This window comes from Mustelus asterias, unplaced genomic scaffold, assembly GCF_964213995.1.
Source record: "Mustelus asterias unplaced genomic scaffold, sMusAst1.hap1.1 HAP1_SCAFFOLD_2303, whole genome shotgun sequence".
Taxonomy (NCBI): Eukaryota; Metazoa; Chordata; class Chondrichthyes; order Carcharhiniformes; family Triakidae; genus Mustelus; species Mustelus asterias.
Genome location: NW_027592248.1, coordinates 33,698 through 40,894, shown reverse-complemented (window position 1 = coordinate 40,894; position 7,197 = coordinate 33,698). Strand labels below are relative to the sequence as shown.

The window sequence follows — 7,197 nt, the reverse complement described above, 5'->3', positions numbered from 1 at the left end:
TCCGACAATTTTCCATCCAGCACCACCCTCTGTCTTCGATCAGACAGCCAGTTACCTATCCCATCGGCCAACTTTCCCTCTATCCCACACCTCCTCACTTTCATCATAAGCCGAAAGTGGGGGACTTTATCAAACGCCTTTCTAAAATCCATGTATATGACAAATTTGTGAGGCACGACTTGCCCTTCACGAATCCGTGCTGACTATCCCGGATTAATCCGCATCTTGCTAAATGGTTGTAAATCCCATCCCGAAGGACCTTTTCCATCAATTTGCGAACCACCGAAGTAAGACTAACCGGTCTATAATTACCAGGGTCATTTCTATTCCCTTTCTAAAACAGAGGAACAACATTCGCCATTCTCCAGTCCTCTGGCACTATCCCCGTGGACAGCGAAGACCCAAAGATCAAAGCCAAAGTTCTGCAACCTCATCCCTTGCCTCCCAAAGAATCCTAGGATATATTTCATCAGGCCCAGGGGGCTTATCGACCTTCAGTTTATTGAAAACTGCCACGACATCCTCCCTCCGAACATCTATTTCCTCCAGCCTATTAGCCTGTAACACCTTCTCTTCCTCAAAAACATGGCCCCTCTCCTTGGTGAACACTGAAGAAAAGAATTCATTCATCACCTCGCCTATCTCTACTGACTCCATACACAAGTTCCCACTACTGTCGTTAACAGGCCCTAACCTCAAACTGGTCATTCTTTTATTCCTCACATAAGAGTAAAAAGCCTTGGGGCTTTCCTCGATCCGACCCGCCAAGGACTTCTCATGTCCCCTCCTAGCTCTCCTAAGCCCCTTTTTCAGCATTCCTTGCTAACTTGTAACCCTCAATCGGGCCATCTGAACCATGTTTCCTCATCCCTACATATGCTTCCCTCTTCCTTTTCACAAAACATTCCACCTCTTTCGTGAACCATGGTTCCCTCACTGGGCCATTTCCTCCCTGCCTGACAGGGACATACCTATCAAGGACACCCAGTATTTGTTCCTTGAAAAAGTTCCACTTTTCATTAGTTCCTTTCCTTGACAGTTTCTGTTCCCAACTTATGCCCCCTAATTCTTTCCTAATCGTATCATAATTACCTCTCCCCCAATTGTAAACCTTGCCCTGCCGTACGGCCCTATCCCTCTCCATTGCAATAACAAAAGACACCGAATTGTGGTCACTATCTCCAAAGTGCTCTCCCACAACCAAATCTAACACTTGGCCCGGTTCATTTCCCAGTACCAAATCCAATGTGGCCTCACCTCTTGTCGGCCTGTCCACATATTGTGTCAGGAAACCCTCCTGCACACACTGCACAAAAACTGCCCCATCCGAACTATTTGACCTACAAAGGTTCCAATCAATATTTGGAAAGTTAAAGTCCCCCATGACAACTACCCTGTGACCCCCACACATATCCATAATCTGCTTAGCAATTTCTTCCTCCACATCTCTATTACTATTTGGGGGCCTATGGTAAACTCCTAACAACGTGACCGCTCCTTTCCTATTTCTAACCTCAGCCCATATTACCTCAGTGTGCAGATCCCCCTCGAAGTGCCTTTCCGCAGCTGTTAAACTGTCCTCAATTAACAATGCTACTCCTCCACCTCTTTTACCAGCTTCCCTACACTTAGTGAAACATCTATACCCCGGAACATCCAACAACCATTTCTGTCCTTGTTCTACCCACGTCTCCGTAATGGCCACAACATCGTAGTCCCAAGTGCCAATCCACGCCCCAAGTTCATCTACCTTGTTCAGGATGCTCCTTGTATTGAAGTAGACACACTTCAACCCACCTTCCTGTCTACCGGTACCCACCCTTGACCCTGATACCTTCCCCAATACCTCACCACCCTCACTGACTTCCGGACTACAACTCCTTTTCCCACTCCCCTGACAAATTATTTTAAACCCCCCGGAAGAGGTATCAAATTTCCCTCCTAGGATATTGGTGCCCCTCTGGTTCAGGTGCACCCCGTCCTGTTTGTACAGGTCCCACCTTCCCCAGAATGTGTTCCAATTATCCACGTATCTGAAACCGTCCCTCCTACACCATCCCTGCAACCACATATTTAACTGCACTCTCTCCCTGTTCCTCAACTCGCTATCACGTGGCACCGGCAACGTACCAGCGATGACCACATGTTTTGTCTTGGCTCTCAACTTCCAGCCCAGCTCCAGAAATTCCTGCTTTAAATCCCCGTCCCTTCTCTTACCTATGTCGTTGGTACCAATGTGTACCACGACTTGTGACTGTTTCCCCTCCCCCTTCAGAATCCAGAAAACACGGTCCGAGGCGTCACGGACCTTGGCATCCGGTAGGCAACATACCATCTGTGAGTCTCTTTTGCTGCCACAGAACCTCCTATCTATCCCTCTAACTAACGACTCCCCAATAACTATTGCCCTCCCGCTCTGCCCCTTACCCTCCCGAGCAACAGAGACGGAGACAGTGCTGGAGATCCTCTCACTGCGGCTCACCACTGGTATGTCATGCCCCTCAACCGTATCCAAAGTGGAATACTTGTTGCTAAGGGGAACGACCACAGGGGATCCCTGCACGGATGGGTGACTCACCGTCACCCATCTGTGTTCATTCCTCGGAGTAACTGTATTACTTAAGCTTCTGTCTATGGCCACCTCTGCATCTCTAATGATCCTAAGTTCATCCAACTTCAACTCCAGTTCCCTAACACGGTTTTGGAGGAGGTGCAGATGGGTGCACTTCCCACAGATGTAATCAGCAGGGACACTGACGTCGTCCCTCACCTCAAACATAGTGCAAGAGGAACATAGCACTGCCTGCACACCCATCCCCTCTGGATACCTTGCCAGTACCAGGTAGAAAGTGCAAAAATGAATTTAAACTCAGTCCTGCTCGCCCATTCTGCCTAAGCACTGTGAGCCAAAGCCTTATAGCTCACGCTCTGCTTCCCACGCACTCCGCTGCCCGCTCCCGACGCTGCCCGCTGAATACTGCAGTCTACCTTTTATACTTCGTGCGTTTAAAAAACCCTTCCCAGACTCCTTAGCAGCCCGCTTCTGGTTTTCACTTTAAACTTCAGAAAAATACTACTGCAAAAGTAAAGGCCAAAAAAACCACACACGAGCTGACTAATTAAATAAATAAATAATTCAATCAATCTCTCACCAGCACTCCTGCCTCCAATCATTCCCTCTCAGCTTGCTCCAGTGGAACAATGAGCAAGTCTCTTCTTTCCTTCTGCAGTCTCTTCTTTCCTTCTCCATGAACGGTATGCTTTGTCTCTACAGTGCACAAGAAAAAATACTTTTTCACTGTATACTAATACATGTGACAATAACAAATCAAATTAAATTTAATTAAACAATGATGAGAAATCCGACATGCCATTCTTTGCGCCACAGATCCGCAGCTGCAGCGCTCGTACTGCAACAAAGAGCGCTCAGAGTAGAAAGTACATCTTGCTGAAATAATAGGCCAATTCCAATTGGTTCCAGTTCAACATTTAAGCAAACGAGCAAATAAACATGACATGTCGCGACAGGGAAAGGATATCTTGGGTAAAAAATGCAAGAATCAAAGTGCATCAGACGTGACTGCCGTCAAACTGAACAGAACCAGGCATTGGGCGGCACCGTAGCACAGTGGTTAGCACTGCTGCTTCACAGCTCCAGGGTCCTGGGTTCGATTCCCGGCTCGGGTTACTGTTTGCGTGGAGTTTGCACATTCTCCTCGTGTCTGCGTGGGTTTCCTCTGGGTGCTCTGGTTTCCTCCCACAGTCCAAAAATGTGCGGGTTCGGTTGATTGGCCAGGTTAAAAATTGCCCCTTCGAGTCCTGAGATGCGTCGGTTAGAGGGATTAGCAGGTAAATATGTGGGGGTAGGGCCTGGGTGGGATTGTGGTCGGTGCAGACTCGATGGGCCGAATGGCCTCCTTCTGCACTGTTGGGTTTCTATGATTCTATGATCCATTATGCAAATGCTCCCAGTGCCACAAGAGAAGCCCTTTCTCCAAATAAGTGTTTGTATCGTTTCATTTGTGGCTCCTGCGCTGACAGGTAACAGTAAATCACAACCACAACAACCAGTAACAGCCAGTTAAATGGTCATCCCAGACTCGCTGATAATGGAGTTTCTTACAGTGACAGACAGTTTCTGACCATCCGCAGATTGGACCTGGAGGAAACCAGATTCACTGTCAGAGCTGAACTTTCTTGCAGAGTGGGTGGCAGAACCAGGTGAGCGATGGTGGTGGAGTGGTGACGGTGCTAGCATTTGATCTAGGGTCAGTTCCTGGCCATCACAATTCTGATTTCTTTAATTAGTTATCGCAGGTCATAACAGTAGGTGGGCACACTTAAAATGAAATCCTCACCATCACGATCTTTCTAATGGAAAATTCAGCTTCAATTTACTTTCAGTGGAAACTTTGTTCAATGAAAGAACAGGCCTCAAAATTGATCAATGAATTCCCAGTATGAAACAATAGTAAAAAAGTGGCTAAAACGAGACAAGCCAATTTCAGTTTACTACGGGCTCACCTGGTGCCTGATGAAATCAGCAACTAAGGTTTAAATTGAGGGGTGAGCGATATAGGACAGATCTTCGAGGTAGGTTCTTTACTCAGAGAGTAGTAAGGGCGTGGAATGCCCTGCCTGCAGCAGTGGACTCGTCAACATGAAGAGCATTCAGATGGTTATTGGATAAACATATGGGTGATATTGGAATAGTGGAGATTAGAGGGGCTTTCGATTGGTTCCACTGGTCGGCGCAACATCGAGGGCCGAAGGGCCTGCACTGCGCTGTAATGTTCTATGTTCTAAGGTAGTTCCGTAATTATAACAAATGCAAATAACAATTGCTTATGCAGCGCGAGCGATGGTAGTATCGTGGTGAAAATAGCTGCCTTTCAAGCAGGTGATATGGGTTCGATTCCCGGCCATCGCATTGATAATTTATTTAGAACCTTATCGGCGGCCTCTTGCATTTTCAAACGAGTGAACAAAAACAGGGCAAACGCAACATTCGACAGTAATAGAGATACTTTTTTTTTTCATTTTCTCTTCGGACGTAATTAGTTTTCACTGAAAAATAATTTAAATAGAAACAAACAAGTCTCTGACCTAATAAATGAATTCAGAGACAAAGATACAAAGTAAAAATTGAGGAACAAATTTCAGCTCACACACTGTGCTCTGTCCAATCCTGGTACTGATGAAGATAATATATGCACGTTACTGAGGTGGTTACATTACTGTGGGAAATAAGTAGGTGCGATGGCCGAGTGGTTAAGGCGTTGGATTCGAAATGCAATGGGGTTTCCCCGCGCAGATTCGAACCCTGCTCGCAGCGATTATGGTTGGAAATGTTTGCTTCAGGCACGTACGAAGTCGCCAATTTTTTTCTATTAAGTATGTGGATCTCCATCATGCTTTCAGCTGCATGGATCTGGGCCGGGTGTAGGAAGCTGAGCTTGGAAAGGACACCTGGGTGTCCTCGGGCTGGCATGGATGTGATAGGCCGAATGGGTTCCTTCTGTGCTGGTACTTTTCTCTGGTTCTTTCTGCGGTTCCATGCGGAAAATCATAACGTGAGCAGAATGAAAAAAAAAATCAGCATCAGGTGCACAAGGACAAAACAATGTCTCACGTCAGAGGAAGATTCTGATGTAAAGACACACAGAGCATAAGAAGGACATTTAATCAGAATGAATAGAATGAATGAGAATATCAAAATGCTGCTTAGATGATATGTCATCGTGTTCATTCAAACACATTGCGACAAGCTGGTCATTACTGCGCGTTCGGTTTTCCTGGCTAAAACGGATTGGGAATGGAAAGAACAGGTTCACATCTGCACATTGTCAGGTCAAACTGTGTCTCAGATTGACAGCTCCCAGGACAGGTTTTCCTCTCCTCTCGCTCTGTGCTGTGGATTCTCGGGGATTAGGTGGGGTTTTCCAGCTCAGTAACTGTTCAAGCCTCTGAGGCCGGCGATGCTCACAGTGTCTGTTCCTCAGATTCAGGGGGCTGCAGCCAATCAGAGTTGTTCCGGGGATAACCCAGAACTGGTTGAAATGATGATATTGTTCACGAACTGAATTCTATTTGATCAAATGAGATACAGATTGTGTGCACTCAGTCACTAAACAACAATATCCCGCCTACATATAGAGTGGATGAGATGGGGCAGAGGGATAGAAAGAGACAGAGTGAGTTAGGGCAGTGAGACACAGACGGCCAGACAATGTCTCAGTGACAGAATTCCTTGTAAATTCCGGCTTTATCAAGAAAGATTCTCCTGGAGAAACAGAAGCTGCAGTCTCAGCTCTAATTGATATTGTAGCAGAGACACATTATTAATCCCACACTCAGGAACAGTGCTGCATTTTGACAGCAAAGATGGGGAGAGGCAATAGAAACTGAATGGTCCAGTTCTAAACAGTGTGCAGGCCCAGATGGACCTAAGGTTCAGAGAGATCGTTGAAGATTAGAAGAAATTTTAAAAGACTCGCTCGGAAAACGGAAGGGATTCTTGGTTTCATAAGTGAATACACTTTGTATGCATAGAATCTCTGCATTGCAGAAGGAAGCCAGTTGGCCCATCGAGTCTGCACCGACTCTCTGAAACAGCATCTTTCGCGCAATTTTACCATCGCTAATCCCCCGAACCTCCACATCCTGGGACACTAAGGGGCAATTTAGCATAGCCCATGCACCTAAGCAGCACGTCTTTGGACTGTGGGAGGAAACCGGAACACCCAGAGGAAACCCGCGCAGACACAAGGAGAACGTGCAAACTCCACACAGATATGCACACTCTCTTACACAATATTCACACCTACACATTCACAGGACAAAACTTTCACCAAATGTAAGGTCCCAGACGGAATTTCCCCTCCTTTTAGCCTTTGCTCCGGATTACAGGGGGTTAGTTATAGTTCTTCACCTCAGTAACACTCTGAGGCCCGCTTCCCGCAGATTGCCTTTGAATTCATTCATGGAATGTGAGCGTCGCTGTCTGGGTCAGCATTTATTGCCCATCCATAATTGCCCTTGGGAAGGTGGTGGTGAGCTGCCTTCTGGAACCGCTGGAGTCCATATGGTGCAGGACCACATCTGTTCACCAGGTTCCGCGTCAAGAGCCAATCATATCTGTTTTTTTTCAGTTATTATAGTGATTACAGATGTCATTGCGTTTCTTTCGGGTGAAAA

At 46.5% G+C, this 7,197-nt stretch overlaps 1 non-coding gene across 1 annotated transcript; it reads left to right on the top strand.

The window, feature by feature from the left end:
* The first annotated feature begins 5,253 nt into the window (after positions 1-5,253).
* Positions 5,254-5,335, top strand: trnas-cga (transfer RNA serine (anticodon CGA)). Its single transcript has one exon. It is a non-coding gene; the product is annotated as a tRNA-Ser (tRNA).
* The last annotated feature ends 1,862 nt before the right edge of the window (positions 5,336-7,197 follow it).